The 17,096-nt window shown below is 40.7% G+C and overlaps 1 protein-coding gene across 1 annotated transcript in view; it reads left to right on the top strand.

The window, feature by feature from the left end:
* The window catches only part of LOC133862980 (ABC transporter C family member 13), an 89,803-nt gene that overhangs the window by 72,120 nt on the left and 587 nt on the right, over nt 1-17,096 (top strand). The window lies entirely within an intron of this gene.

The following is a 17,096-nucleotide window of genomic DNA, read 5'->3' as shown; positions in this document are numbered from 1 at the left end:
TTCTCCAAAGGGGAACATTGGGCAAAACTAAACTTTGCTACCTGACCAACTGCTATGGATTCATATCTCCCTTGATCAAGTAAAAAACTTGCTTAATGAAGATTAGGTCACAAGTTTATTGCATTAGTTAACTTTTTTTTTTTTTGTTTTTTGTTTTTTTTTTTTTTTTGAAAGGAGTTAACTTTGTTAGATATGTTGATGTTGAGATATTAATTAAATGATTACGAGCTCGTTTGGCAAGCATTTTTCATATTTGTATTTGCCTTTTTTGCCATCAAGCTACAGTAGACTCAAGGACATCAAAGTCAAAAAGGCTCTGCATCTCTCTTAGTTTAATATTTTTTTAAACTCATCCATTTCGAACCTAGCATTTACAGTAAAAAATACCAGAGGCGTGCGGAAGAGGCCGTGGGGCCGACGCGCGACTGAGATCTGAGATTCGTGGAAATAAACCAGGGTCTGGCTTGGGACGGTCGACTCAGTGGAGGACCCGGCCAAGGCCTACGACGCCGTGGGGGCCCAGGGCGAAGATCAATTTTCTGATGACAGGCACTCAAATGGCCGATCTTCGGGTCCGAGACAAGAGGGTTTTGGTTCAGTGACATGCGGCAAGGCCGTGGGGCCGATATGCTGCCAAGATCCGAGATCTGTGGAAGAAAACCAGTGTTTGGCTCGGGACGTTCGACTCAGTGGAGGACGCGGCCTGGGCCTATGACGCCGCGGGGGCCCAAGGCGAAGATCAATTTCTCGATGACTGGCGCTCGAATGGCCGATTTTTGGGTCAGAGACGAGGGGAGGGTTTTGGTTCAGCGAAACGCGGCGAGGCCGACGACAACAACGACGGCATTTGAGATGGATGGGTTTAAAAAAAATATTAAACTAAGAGAGATGCAATTTTAAAAATATAAAACTAAGAGAGATGCAGAACCTTTTTGACTTTGGTGTCCTTGAATCTACTGTAGCTTGATGGGAAAAAAGGCAAATACAAATATGAGAAATGCTTGCCAAACGGGCTCTACATTTTCAATTTCCTATCTACTTAACCTTTTGAGACCAGTAGTGATTGAACATAGTATCGGAGTAGATGTCCTGAGTTCGAATCTTGTCTCCGTAATGTTAAATTACCATTTACCACTTGTCCTAAAAGCTTAAGCTGATAGGAAGAAATAAATTTAATTATTTAATCAATACTTTAACACTCTCCCTCATGTGTGGGCTCAAACTTTCTTTTAATAGGTGAGACCCAACACATGAAATATTTAACTGAATGGGAGGTAAATGAGGGAGTTAGGTTTCGAACTCCGGACCTCTGACTCTGATACCATATTCAACTACCATATGTCCCAAAAGTTTATGCTCATAAGAAGGAATAAATTCAATCATTTAATCAATACTTTAACATTCTCTCTCACGTGTGGGCTTAAATTTATTTTTTAATAGGTGATGCCCAACACATAGAATATTTAACTGAAATGGGAGGTAAATGATAGAGTCAAGCTTTGAACTCAGGACCTTTGGCTCTGATATCATGTTACCAGTTATGCCAAAAGCTTAAGCTGATAGAAATAGGTAAATTTAATCATTTAATCAATACTTTAACACTCCCCCTCACGTGTGGGCTTAAACTCATTTTTAATAGGCAGGGCCCAACACATAGAATATTTAATTGAAATGGGGAGTGAATCATTGAGATAAGGTTCGAACTCAAGACTTTTGGCTATAATACCATGTTAAATTACCACTTATCCCAAAAGCTCAAGCTAATAGGAAGAGGTAAAATTAATCACTTAATCACTACTTTAACAGCCCCCCTCACGTGTTGGCTCAAACTCAATTTTAATAGCTGAGGCTCAACACGTAGAATATTTAACAGAAATGGGAGGTAAATGACAGAGTCAATGTTCGAATTCAGGATCTTTGGCTCTGATACCATGTTAAATTACTACTTATCCCAATTTAGTTTTGGGATAAGTGGTAATTTAACACGTAATTCACCTTCCATTTCAATTAAGTTTTCTATTTGTCGGATCTCATTTATTGAGGGGGAATTTGAGTCCACATGTGAGGAAATAGAATATTAATTAAATGATTAAATGTTGAAGATCATTATTTGATTCACCTTAATTTATTTGATTGTGTTTCTTCGTATGGTCAGCTGCTTTGGGCAAAATATTGACGCATGATAACTTGCGTAAGAGGAATGTTATAGTAATTGAGTGGTGTTGTTTATGTAAGAAGAGTGGGGAGTCTATTGATCACTTGTTGCTTCACTACGAGGTCGCCCAGGATCTTTGGAGCTACGTTCTTATTTTATTTGGGGTTGAGTGGGTTATGCCACGAACGGTGTTGGAGTTGTTGAATAGTTGGGGGGCGGCGATTGGGTGTGGTCATGCTAAAGAGGCTTGGCGGTTAGCTCATCTATGCTTGATGTGGTGTATTTGGAGGGAGCGGAATGCTCGACTGTTTGATGATGTAGAGACATCTATGGTGGAGCTACGGAAGCGGTTGCTCAATACATTATATTTTTGGATAGCGCCCCATCATAGTTTGAGTGTTTTTACTTATGTAGACTTTTTAAATTTATTCTCTATTCGTCCCTTTTAGGGATTCTTTTGTATACTTCCCGTGTATAAGGGTTGCGCCCCTTTGCGCTTTTTAATAAATTGCAATTACTTATCAAAAAAAAAAATTATTTGATTGTAATCGGCCATTGCTTTCTTTCCTTGATAGTATGTATCTCTCTTCAATATAAACCTCTGTAAATGTATGAAACGTATGACACAATAATTTTTTTTTTTTTTTTTGGCCTTTTCTTCTTCTTTGCTTATTTCACAACTTGGTATCAGAGCGTCGTTGTGGTTGTTTTGCTTTGTGCTTGTGTCGCCCAGAATGTTATCAATGTTAGGTCTTGGGTCTGTGCTGGTGGCTACAGAAGATCCACTTTCGAGATTCTTCGGAAAAGCCTGAAGTGTCTCGGGTGAGTCTATGCCACTAGCGTCATAGGCAAAACTTGCACCGATCAAAGCTTCCCATTCTTGATTATCGTGGGTGGTCGAAGGGGTATTGTATGTTGGTGAGGATACTCAATGGCCTAATCTGAGTCAATCTTTGAAGAAAATGTGAATTTCTAATGCGGTAGTGAGTTTTTCTAACTGCCCTGTTTAATGGTCGTGGAGGAAATACAAAATGACTCGTCATTTTGTAAGAAGTTTTAGAATGAGTCATAAATGCATGGAGAAAACATGTCATTCAATTCATAATCAAATGACAAGTTGTGCATATGGAAGCGCACAACATGTTGTTTAGAGAAGGCACTTAAAAAGACAGAAAGATGCTGCTCTTTTTTCTTTTTCTTTTTTTTTTTCTTTTTTAATTACATGATGTGTTATTTAGTTTAGTTTAAATATTTTGCTGACGGCAATTGTGTAGTGGAGCAATTTTATTGGTTGTCTGATTTGAAAATGTCGGAGATGAATCAGACCTCAGAAATTCACAAGAAAAGGGTAGAGAGTTAGGTGACCTCCCAGAGTGAAAATCTGACTATCCAAATCACAACTGTGAAGTTGGATGGGCTGAATTACCGTTCTTGGTCGCAACTGGCCATGCTATATATATTTTTTTGATAAGTAATAAAATCTTATTAGAAAGTGTAGAGGGGCGCAACTCTAGCACACATGAAGTATACAAAATTGCCCTTAATCAGAGGAAACAAAAGAACATGAATGTAAAAACTCAGCAAACATAATAAGACTCGGGCTATGAGCAGAGACACATACATATAACATATTAAGCACATTTCGACACAATTTCAAAACCGGTAATTCCACATCTTCAAAAAGCCTTGCATTCCTCTCACGCCAAAGACCCCACAACACAAGGGAACCTGCTTCCAAATTTGTGTAACTTGACCACGACCCAGTGAAGTGCCCCAACCACTCAACAAATCCAGCACTCTTCTTGGCATGGCCCACTCCACCCCGAACAAACTATTGAAAAAACTTCAAACAGCCCGTGTCACATAACAGTGAAGTAAACGGTGATCAATGGATTCTCTATTCTTCTTACACATACAACACCACTCAACCACCACTATATGACGCCTACGCAAGTTGTCATGTGTCAAAATCTTTCCTAATACCGTTGTCCACACAAAAAAGACACCCGCTTCGGAGCCTTAACACGCCAAATACTCTTCCAAGGAAAAGAGACGACCTCTTGACTAGCTAAGGCTCTATAGAAAGTCTTCTCTTCAAAGCTCCTCCTCTTAGAGAGATTCCACACCAACCTGTCAACCTTTTCATGTCGAATCCATTAGAATACAAATGCTCATAAAAGGAAAGAACCATTTCCACCTCTCAATCTTGAGCATAACGCGTAAAGAGAACACTCCAATGAGCAACTCCATCTACCACAGACAAATTATCAACCGTCCAAGCGTCTTGAAAACGAGCAAGGTTGAACAAAACTGGATAACAGAGCTTGAGCGGCCTATCTCCATACCACAGATCATGCCAAAAACGAACATGATACCCATTTCCCACCTCCAATCTCACAAACTTAGCAAAAGTATACCACCCCCTTCGAATATACTTCCATACACTCACACCATAAGACCCCACCACCGATAAAGTACACTAGCCACCCCTCACACTCCCATACTTAACATCAATCACCGATCTCCATAAAGCTTCGCACTCCTAAACAAACCTCTGCACCCACTTCCCCAATAAAGCTTGATTAAATTGAATTACATTTCAAACTCCAAAACCACCTTCCTTAATTGGAGTGCAAATTCTACACCAGTTTACTAAGTGAAATTTAGCCTAATCCCCCATGCCACTCCACAAAAACTCCTGTTGAAGTCGCTCCAGTCTCTTAGCTACACTCACAGGAATGGGGAACAACGATAAATAATAAGTAGGAATGCTAGAGGGATTACTTTTATGTCCTGGTTATTACACTCTAAAAGATTTCTATCTGAATTGTTGTTCAACCGTGTTATTCACTGGTTGCTTGTGCTCGTATATATAGAGAATAGGTTACAAGAGTTTGAGATAGAAAGAGTTTCTATCTAGGAGTGTTTATAGAATTTGAAATACACTATAGGATAAGGATAATTCAAATCTATTCTAATCTAAAAGAGATACAACCGGTTAGAGTTCTACTCTAAGTCTAACTGGTTTGTTTACAATTCAAACTAGAAGTTTATCTCTTATCTTCAGTCGAGGATAAGAGACTGTTAGTACTCGGACTCTTTGATAAGAGTCCGTGTGCTTTAACATATACCCTCAAGGTCAACGAGGAAGGGTGCACATTGAGCTTGGAGCAAAACCATGGAAAACGATTTGAAGCAACCGGTTTGGTTAGAACATCAGCAACTTGTTCTTTGCTGGGAATGAATAGAATTTGTAGTGTCTTGGCAGCAACAAGATCTCGGACAAAGTGGAAGTCGATTTCCACATGTTTTGTTCTAGCATGAAAAACCGGGTTTGCTGCCAAATAGGTTGCTCCAATGTTGTCAGACCATAACTTTGGGGGAGAAGAAAGCTGAACGCCAAGCTCACGAAGTAGAGATTGAATCCATAATAATTCAACCGTGGCATTAGCAACCGATTTGTACTCAGCCTCTGTACTCGACCTGGATACAGTCGGGTGCTTCTTAGAACTCCAAGAGATTAAGTTTGAACCCAAGAAAACACAATATCCGCCAGTTGACTTGCGGTCATCGGGGCATCCAGCCCAATCAGCATTGGAAAAAACTTCAAGATTAGATACATTAGATCGAGTTAAGAGTAGTCCATGAGACAACGTGTGCTTGAGATAACGAAGAATTCTTTTAATCGCTTGCCAATGAAGTTTAGAGGGTTTGTGCATGAATTGGCACACATAGTTTACTGCAAATGCCAGGTCTGGTCGTGTGAGAGATAAATATTGTAAGGACCCCACGGTGCTGCGATATAACAAAGGGTCTTCCATTGGATCTCCAGCAAAGGCAGATAAAGAACTTGAGGAAGCCATTGGAGAAGATAGAGGCTTAGCTTCTATCATGTTGGTACGCTTGAGTAGGTCCAGAATGTACCGCCGTTGAGAGAGAAGAAGACCTGATTTTAATGTTGTAACTTCCACACCAAGAAAAAAATTCAACTTGCCAAGATCTTTAACTGCAAATGAAGTCCGAAGTTGCTGTAAAAGATCAGGAATTGCTTCTGGAACAGAGGCAGTGATGATAATATCATCAACATACACTAAAACAAACATAGTTAGTGATGTATTCTGAAGGATAAATAAAGAAGAATTTGCCTTTGAGCTTAGAAACCAAGTTCACATAATTTGGTGCTAAGATGGGAAAACCAAGCCCGTGGTGCTTGTTTCAGACCATAAAGTGACTTGTGTAGCTTACAAACATGATGGGGTAGAGTAGGATGAGAGAAACCGGGTGGTTGGGACATAAATACCTCTTCATCCAGAAACCCATGTAAGAATGCATTTTGAATATCAATTTGATGCATATCCTAGCCTCGAGAGTAAGCCACGGATCATAGGACAGTCCGAATAGCTGTTGGTTTAACAACAGGGCTGAAAGTCTCTCCATAGTCTAGACCAGCCTGCTGATGAAACCCTTTGGCTACAAGCCGGGCTTTATACCTTTCAATGGATCCATCCGCCTTTTGTTTCACTTTGAAAACCCATTTGCAGCCGACTAGATTGTGAGCTTGCTGAGGAGGGACTAAAGTCCAAGTCTGGTTCTGAAGAAGGGCATTAAACTCGGTCTGCATAGCCTGTCTCCATTCGGGTATTTTGACAGCATTTGTATAGCATGTAGGTTCTGCAATATCGGTATTGGAGATAGCCAGAAGAGCACGGGAAATGGGATATTTGATTCTGCCATCAGTGAAAACTCTCGGCTGCACAATGTGATTCTGTGCACGGGTGACCATGAGATGGAGCCGAGTGGGAGCAGGACAGGGACTGGGAGACAAGGAGATTGGGGAAGGAGATGTGTTTGGAGACTCTGTGAAACTGGAAGTAGAACTAGAGGCAGAAAGTGGGGAAGGACTGGGAGAAACAGTCTCGGATGCCATAGGCTGAGAACGGACCGAGTGAGAAGGAATTGGTAAGAATGATGGTAAAACAGTGGAAGGAGGCTGCAATGCTGTTTGAGGAGCTGAAGAGTATGAAGAAAATGGGAATGTTGATTCGTGAAATACAACATCTCGAGATATGTACATACGGCCAGTAGGAATATGGAAACATTTGTAGCCCTTGTGATTTCGGCTGTAACCTAAGAAGACACATTCTTGGGATCTAAATTCGAACTTATGTTGGTTATAAGGTCGAAGATTGGGAAAACAGGCACAACAAAAAATTCGTAAAAACTTGTAATCAGGGCTGCGATTAAAAAGTTTTTGGAAAAGAGATTTGTGTTGCAAAGTGGGTGTGGAAAGACGATTGATTAGATAACACGATGTTTGGCAAGCCTCATCCCAGAATCTTTTGGGAACATGACTTTCAGCAAGCAATGCAAGAGTTGTGTCGATAATATGGCGATATTTTCGTTCGACACAACCTTGCTGTTGATGGGTGTGAGGACATGACACACGATGGATGATGCCAAGTTTATGAAAGAATGTGTTGAGAGAACGAAATTCCCCACCCCAATCAGTTTGAACTTGAAGAATTTTAGTATTGAATAAACGTTCAACCATAAGAAGAAATTTATTGAAAACTGAGAAAACATCTGATTTACATTGAATGGGAAACAACCAAGTAAATCGACTAAAGGCGTCAACGAAAGTAACATAATACTTATTTCCATTAGATGAAATTACAGGGGAAGGACCCCATACATCTGAAAATAGTAATTGTAAAGGACGATTAAAAACTGATGTAGATGCCGGAAAGGGAAGCTGATGAGCTTTGGCTTGCTGGCAGGAAGCACAGGAAGCATCCAGTTTATTTGGAAAAACTGAAAGGGAAAACTTGGAGATAACTTGCTTCACAGTACGGAGGGCATGGTGTCCCAAGCGTTTGTGCCATTGTTCAGCGGAGGTCCTTTCACCAACAAGAGATTAGGGAGAGGGAGTGGAGGTGAGAGAGGGCAGCAGCTGATATAGGCCGTGTTTAAGAGGACCCTGATGGAGGATGGACCTGGTTCGGCAGTCCTTGATAACAAAAAAGGAAGAGTGAAACTCAAAAAACACAGAATTATCATGAGCGAATTTACTGACAGAAAGCAGATTTTTGCAAATGGACGGAACATGAAGTAAGCTTTTAAGAATGAAGGAACGATTTGGACACGATAGATGGGCAGAACCTATATGGTTTATAGACAAACCTGTACCGTTTCCCACACAAATCTGGTCAGGACCCGTGTATGCATCTGAGGAGATGGTGAGGTTATTCAAGTCATGAGTGAGGTGGCGAGTGGGGATTGAGATTCATTCTGAGAAGCTTGATCAAAGCGTTGGTAACAAGTGCTGGCATAATGACCAAGTTTGTTGCAAATTTGGCAGAGGGGTCTGGATGAACTAGCACCATGAAAATGTTGACCACGACCACGTTGGCCAGAGGAGGAGCCACGACCACCAAGGAAGGCACTACGGTAACCTCGGCCATTGGGTAAACCACGACCACGGGCAGCATTGAAGCTGCGGTCACGCTGGCCAGAGTGGTTATGATTTCGAGCAGTAACATGGGCAGCAGCATTGGAGAGATCCGTGGTGGCCATTTGCTGCTCGAGTCACATCTCATGAGCTAAGAGCAGGCCGTAAATATCATCACGGGAGATGGGGTCGACTCGAGTGGTGACAGAGGTAACCAGGGGATCAAACTCAGAGCCAAGACCAGCCAACAGGAAAGACACAGCCTCAAAATCATAGAGGGGTTGACCACAAGCAGCAAGGGTGTCACTAAGATTCTTTAGTTTATGAAAGTAATCAGTGACAGAGGAACAGGGTGGCTAGCTGAAAATGTACCTGCATGATGCGAGCATGCACTTGGGAAGCAAACATCTTCTCCAAGGATTCCCAAAGTGCACGAGAGGTGGTGCAACCAACAGCATGGGATACATAAGAATCGGATAAAGTCAAAACCAGGACGCTGATGATAAGTTGGTCTTTTTGATACCAGGAAAGGTAATCTGGGTTGGCAATCATGGCAGGAGAGTCAGGAGTAGTAGCGGGATTTGCAATCAATTGAGCAGGGGCAGGAATCGTGCCGTCAATGAAACCGTAAACATCTTGACCACGGAGATACGCCAGAAGATGAAACTGCCTGGCCATATAGTTGTCTTTGGCTAGTTTGATAGAGGGAGAGTGGTTCATGTGCGGCATATTAAAAATAGGAGGTGGTTGAGCAGAAGTGGAATCAGCTGTAACACTAGATTCGGCCATTGAATCAGAGAAGGAAAGGAAAAAAAAAAAAAAAAGACTTTTAGTCTTGTAGTGGCTCTGATACCATAAAAGATTTATATCTGAATTGTTGTTCAACCGTGTTATTCACTAGTTGCTTGTGCTCGTATATATAGAGAATAGGTTACAAGAGTATCTAGGAGTGTTTACAGAATTTGAAATACACTATAGGATAAGGATAATTCAAATCTATTCTAATCTTAAAGAGATACAACAAGTTAGAGTTCTACTCTAAGTCTAACCGGTTTGTTTACAATTCAAACTAGAAGTTTATCTCTTATCTTCAGTCGAGGATAAGAGACCGTTAGTACTCGGACTCTTTGATAAGAGTCCGTGTGCTTTGACACACTCTATGTTTCTGAAGTTTAGTCAGGGATATTTATTTCTCCGCATGGCAAAAGAGGTTTTGGATGCAGCAGCTCCAACATACTCAAAAATGGGGAAAGCAACACAAATTTATGAATTGAAGTGACGGATACATGGAACAATCCAAGGTGACTGGTTTGTAGCTACTTATTTTCATAAACTTCATGCTTTGTGGCAAAAGTTGGATCATTATCAGAATTTTTTGACTAAGTGTGCTGAAGATGCAGTAAAGATTAAGAAGATGATAGAAGAGGAATGTATTTATGAGCTTTTAGCTGGTTTGAACTCGGAGTATGATCCAGTTCGCATTCAGATTTTGGGTGGGGATCCTTTTTCGTCAGTGAGGGAGGCATTTTCATATGTTCAGAATGAGGAGAGTCGTCGTAGCACAATGCTCCATTCCATTTCACAAGCTAAGGCAGCTCTAGTAGGTGCATCTCAACGCAATTCGAAAGGTGATTTTAAGAGTTGGGATGGTAGTAAAGTAACCAATGCAACATGATACGACAATGACACACTGCAATAGGTCTTGGCATATTCGGGGAACATGTTGGAGACTTCATGGTCATCCTACTCGAGGTCGTGGGGGTCGTTTAGGTGGAGGAACAAGGCCTCGTGCCAATCATACTTCTATGGTAGATACTGTTATTAGGGTTTCATGAAAAGAAAGAGGAGGCACGTTATATTGTCTTACGTAGCCTACCTCACACATTATTATATAGGCTTTGGAAAATATTACAATGACCACAATACCCTCAAACCCTAATATATTATTCTAACACTCCCCCTCAAGCTGGAGCGTATATATCATATAAGCCCAGCTTGTTACAAATACACTCTAACTGGTTCCGACACAAAGCTTTTGTAAACACATCAGCTAACTGGTCTCCAGACTTCACGTATGCTGTAGATATATCTCCATCGAGTATCTTGTCTCTGATGAAATGACAATCAACCTCAATATGCTTAGTCCTTTCATGAAAAACTGGGTTAGATGCAATATGTAAAGCAGCCTGATTATCACAAAATAACGGAATAGGAGTAGGAGCTGAGAACCCAATCTCTTGAAGGAAATGTTGTAACCAGGTCAATTTAGTAGCAGTATGAGCCATTGCCCTGTACTCTGCTTCAGCACTAGATCGTGCCACTACTGTTTGTTTCTTACTCTTCCAAGTGACAAGATTACCACCAAAGAATGTGCAATAACCTGTAGTAGACCGTCTATCTGAAGGAGAACCTGCCCAATCTGCATCAGTAAAACCTTCGACTCTAAGATGTCCATTTGGTCTATATAGTATTCCTAGACCAGGTGCTCTCTTCAAATACCGAAGAATGCGAGTAACAGCTTCCCAATGTGAAACCCGAGGAGCCTCCAAGAACTTACTAACAACACTAACTGCATATGAGATATCTGGCCTGGTGATAGTAAGATAGTTCAACTTCCCAACTAGACGGCGGTACCTGCCCGGATCTTCAAATAATTCACCTTCACCCTTCAATAATTTCTTATTTGGATCCATCGGAACATCAACTGGTCGAGAACCCAAGAGACCTGTCTCTTCTAATAAATCAAGTGCATACTTTCTCTGAGATAAGTTGATACCTGTTCGAGATCTAGCAACTTCAATACCTAGGAAATATCGAAGTTTGCCCAAATCCTTTGTATGAAACTGCTGTTGTAGAAACTGTTTTAAACCAGCAATGCCTTCTGAATCATCTCCAGTAATAACAATATCATCTACATATACCACAAGAAATATATAGCCTGCACTAGTGTGTAAGTGAAATACTGAATGATCCGTCTGACATCTCTGAAGACCAAACTTCAATACTGCTTCAGAGAATTTTCCAAACCATGCCCTCGGTGATTGCTTGAGGCCATACAATGCCTTTTTCAACTTACAGACACGGCCTGGAGACTCCCCCTGAGCAACAAACCCAGGTGGTTGCTCCATATAAACCTCCTCATGCAAATCCCCATGCAAAAAGGCATTTTTGACATCCAATTGAAACAAGGGCCAATCCAGAGTAGCAGCCAAAGAAATAAGAACACGAACAGAAGAAATTTTGGCAACGGGGGAGAAAGTTTCATCATAATCAATACCATACGTTTGTGTATAGCCTTTAGCAACCAGCCGAGCTTTCAATCGGTCAACAGAACCATCAGGATTAAACTTAACTGTGAAGACCCATTTGCAACCAACAGTCTTCTTATGAGGTGGTAAAGGAACAAGCTCCCACGTCCCATTTTGATGCAAGGCTCTCATTTCCAATTCCATAGCTTGCCTCCAACCGGAGTGAGATAAAGCATCATGCACTGTCTTTGGAATGGAAATACTAGAGAGGTGGGAAATAAAACAAGATAGTGAAGGAGATAAAGAACTAGTGGATACAAACTGACTGATAGGATGGTGAGTAGTGCAAGAACGTGTACCTTTCCGTAGGGCAATGGGCAAGGAGTTTGATGCAGGTGGAAGCACTGGATCTGAAGACGGTGAGGATGATGGTGGAGCAGGAGCTAATGGGCGTGGTTGACGCGTATAAACCTGGAGTGGGGCAGGCGAGTGTGGTGGCGACAAGACTAGAGGAGCAGAGGTAGGCTCAGAGAGAAATGGAACAGGCAGCGGAATAGACGGAACATCAGGTGCAAGAAAAGAGTCAACCAAAGAAGATGTAGCAGGGAAATAGGGGAGAGACTCAACAAATCTGACATCGGCGCTAGTGAAGTAGCGTCGAAGAACAGGACTATAGCAACGATATCCTTTCTGAGTGGAGGAATATCCAAGAAAGACACATTTAGTAGCACGAGGGTCAAGTTTATCAAAACCGGGACCTAAATTATGGACATAGCAAACACACCCAAATACCTTAAGGGGCAAGGAGAACGGGGAGGAAGAAGGATATAAAAGGGAACGAGGAGAAACACCATCTAAGACTGAGGAGGGCATCCTATTAATGAGATAACAAGCAGTGAGAACAGCATCACTCCAAAATTGTTTGGGGACATGCATATGAGACAAGAGACAACGTGTAACATCCAATAAATGACGATTCTTGCGTTCGGCCACACCATTTTGTTGTGGAGTGTGAGCACAAGAGGTTTGATGGATAATGCCTTTATCAGACAAATAAGAGGTAAAATGACCGGATGTGTATTCTTTGGCATTATCCGAACGCAAGAGACGGATTTTCTGAGCAAATTGAGTTTTAACAATATTGCGGAAAATTTGAAAAATAGAGAATAGCTCAGTACGATTTTTCATTAAAAATAACCATGTCATACGGGAAAAATCATCCACAAAAGTCACAAAATAATGGAATTTATTGGACGCGATATTAATGGGACCCCATACATCAGAATGAACCAACTCAAAAGGACTCGAAACCCTACGGACAACTCTAGACGGAAAAGAAACACGACGATGCTTACTAAGCTGACAAGCTTCACAAGACACAGACAACTCAGAACGAAGACTTGGGACTTGATGCTTCAAGGTAGGAAGAGACGGATGACCAAGACGACAATGCCATTGAAGTGCGGAGGCCGAGGATTGCAAAGCGTGAGAGGCGGGTGTAGGTGCGAGGTCCAGATAATATAAGCCACCAACTTCATGCCCCATACCAATCATCCTCTTCGTCTTGAGATCCTGAAAAATGCACAAAGAGGGGTAAAAACTAACTGAACAATGAAGGGCTTTGGTAATTTTACTAATAGATAACAAATTAAAGGGAAAACCGGGAACATGTAGAACAGACAACAACTCAATGTCAGGACTCAAATGGGTAGTGCCTGAGCCGGCCACTTGGGAGAGGGAACCATTAGCAAGAGTGACACTTTTAGGTGTAACAACAGAATGATAATCAGAAAGGGAAGTGGACGAACCAGTCATGTGTTCATTTGCGCCAGAATCGATAACCCATGGGTTGCTAGTGGAGGATAAAAGACAGTGAGATGCAGTACCTGACTGAGCAAGAGTAGCAGTGGAAGAGGAAGAAGCTTGCTTATGGGCCAAGAACTGAGCATACTCATCTTTCGGAATGGAGATGACATCACACTCCAAATTGAGGCTGGACGGAGCAGGGGGTCCAGAGGTGGCTAGAGAATCTGCTTGAGAAGACACCTGATTGGCAAACCCAGATGGTGTGCCATGTAGATCCCAACAATAATCCACAGAATGATTGTTTCGGCCACAATGAGTGCATTTGCGAGACCCACGACCGCCCGTACGACCACTACCTCGAGAATCACGTCCACCACGAAAACCACGACCACCTCTACTGACACGTCCTCCACGGGAACTACCAGAACCACCACGGGCAGCAATAAAAGCAGCGCGATCACCCTCACGGTCAGAATTCAACACAGAAATGTTGTCATCACCCATCGCGGAGACATTTTGTCTTGATGGATGTTACATTGTTGTCAAACACATCCACATTTCTCCTCAGCCCAACCTCATCTTCAAGGAGAGAGTCCATGTGAAGAGGATTTTTCTACTCTGTTATTTGTCTCTGCTCCTGTGCTAGAGCAGAAGAACCAGCCGCCGCTTACTAATGAGTTTCCTACTTATCCTACTGAGAAGTCATATGCGCTGCATGTGGAAGAGTTGAGAGTTTACTTCAGACGCCAGAAAAGTCGGACTATCCCTAATGTTACTTGACAAACATCTAATCCTGACTCAGGTAATACTGCTATCCATGATCTCAACTCTTCAATTATTGTTGATGATATGAATCTTCCTATTCCACAATGCAAAGGAGTTAGGTCATACAGTCACCATCCCATATCTAATTTTGTTTCCTATCAAAATCTTTCTCCATCATATCGTTCATTTATGTCCAAATTGTCATCTATATGTATCCCTAAAAATTTACAAGAGGCACTTGGTGATCCAAAGTGGAGGGATGTGATGCAAGAAGAGATGATGAAAGCCCTTTACAAAAATAATACCTAGGAATTGGGATCTTGTTATATTGCCTAATGGGACGATGGCAATTGGATGCAAGTTGGTGTTCTCCGTCAAGGCATAAGGCCTATGATTCAGTGGAACAATCCAAATCCAAATTAGTTGCAAAAGGCCTCACACAAACCTATGGAATTTATTATGATAAAACATTTGCTCCAGTAGCAAAGATGAACTCAATTAGATTACTATCTGTAGTAGCAAAACTGGATTGGGCTTTGCATCAATTTGATTTGAAAAATGCATTCTTTCATGGAGATATCGAAGAAGTATACATGGAAGTTCCTCTGGACTTGAAGATTCATCCTCTATGGGTAAAGTGTGCAAACTGAAGAAGGTTTTGCATGGCCTAAAACAATCTTGGAGAGCATGGCTTTACCGGTTTTCCTAAGTTATGGAGAGATTTGGTTACAAACTAACTCAAGCTAATATCACTTTTTATCAAACATTCCACTCAAGGAAAGGTAACGACTTTGATTGTGTATGTTGATGATATTGTAGTAACAGGAAATGATGCTAAGAAGATACAAAACTTGAAAAAATCTCTGGCCAACGAATTGGAAATAAAAAACTTGGGTAGTTTGAAGTATTTTTTGGGCATTGAGGTACCAAGGTCAAAACATGGTATATTCATTTTCCAACGAAAATATATTCTTGATCTTCTTATGGAAACAAGCATGCTCAGATGTAAATCCATTTACAATCCAGTGGAGGTGAGTGTTAAGTTGGGAGAAAGTAGTGAGTTCCTTTGATGAATTATGGTAGATTGCAGTGATTAGTTGGCCAATTGATTTATTTGTCTCACACCCATTCTGACATTGCATATTCTATAAGTGGTGGTGAGTCAATTTATGCATTCACCGTGAGAGCCTCATATAAAAGCACCTTATAAGATCCTTTGCTACTTTAAAACCTCACAAAGTAAGGGACTGTTGTTTTCTTGATATGATCATTGGAAAATAGAAGCTTATATAGATGCAAATTGGGTTGGATCTATTATAGATCAATGGTCCATGCTAGGTTATTGTACATTTATGGGAGGTAATTTGGCAACATGGCATAGCAAAAAAAATCAGTGGTTGCCAGATCTAGTGTAGAAACAGAATTTAGAGTTATAGCTCATGGTGTGCTTGAAATGTTATGGTTGAAGATCCTCTTGAAAGCTTGGGTTTGATTCCATGAGACTGTATTAGGGCAATAAAGCTGCAATTAATATTGCTCACAATCCAATCCAAAATGATCAAAACAAGCATGTTGAAGTTGACCAACACTTTATTAAAGAAAAACTCCTTGCACGTATAATCTGCACACAATATGTGAAGGCAAATGAACGACTTGCGAATATATTAACAAATGGAGTGTCTAGTAGTGTTATTCATTCAGTCTTATGTAATCTAGGCATGCAAGACATCTTTGCTCAGTTTGAGGGGAAGTGTTGAAGATTATGATTTGATTCTCCTTGATTTCTTTTCTTAATGTTGAAGATTATGATTTCTTTCCTTAATTTAGTTGATGGAAATCGGCCATTACTTCCTTAACTTAGTAGTGTCTCTTCTATATAAACCTTTGTAAACGTATGACAAAAAAAAAAAAAAAAAAATCTTTTCGGCCTTTTTTTCTTCTTTGCTTATTTCTCAACTTTAAATGTACTTTTTTCTATCGACTTAAACTTTTGGGACAAATAGTAATTTGACATGGTGTCAAAGTAGAGGTCTTGAGTTTCAATCTCAATTTCACAATTTATCCACAATTTCAGTTAAATATTCTATGTATTGGATTTTACTTGTTAATGAGTTTAAGCCCACACTGAGGGGAAGTATTAGAATATTAATGAAATGATTAAATTTATAATTTTCTATAAATCTAAGTTTTTGGAACAAGTGGTGATTTAACACTTTGTCGTTATCGTATTTGGTTTATTAATTAATTTTCTTGGCTAATTTTGTTTAGATTCATATATAATCATTATTAAGTGGATGGACCATCTGCGGACATAAATCCCTTGCCCATGAACAATATGTACACTGGTTTTATGTAGAATTTTGGATTCCAGAGCAGCATAAGCATTTTTCAATGAAAATTACTATCAAGAAGTTGGTAAACCAAAACTTGTACATAACAATTAGTATGCAAAATTTGTTTGTATTATGCCCTAATATCTTAGTTGGTAATGCCTGTGAACAATCTCATTGCTTCTCCAACCTGGGTACTTTCTTGAGCGCACAATGCTGCATTACCACTACCATCCAGCTTTATTTGATAAGAATAAACTGGAGTCTGACATGAATGTCAACAGCTTTCTTAAACAAATTGGTGGTCAAGTTTATGGACCTGTCTCTTTGTTCTTTAACACATT

The sequence above is a fragment of the Alnus glutinosa genome, chromosome 3 (genome assembly GCF_958979055.1).
Source record: "Alnus glutinosa chromosome 3, dhAlnGlut1.1, whole genome shotgun sequence".
In the NCBI taxonomy this organism is placed as follows: domain Eukaryota; kingdom Viridiplantae; phylum Streptophyta; class Magnoliopsida; order Fagales; family Betulaceae; genus Alnus; species Alnus glutinosa.
This window is presented reverse-complemented; position numbering and strand designations above follow the sequence as displayed.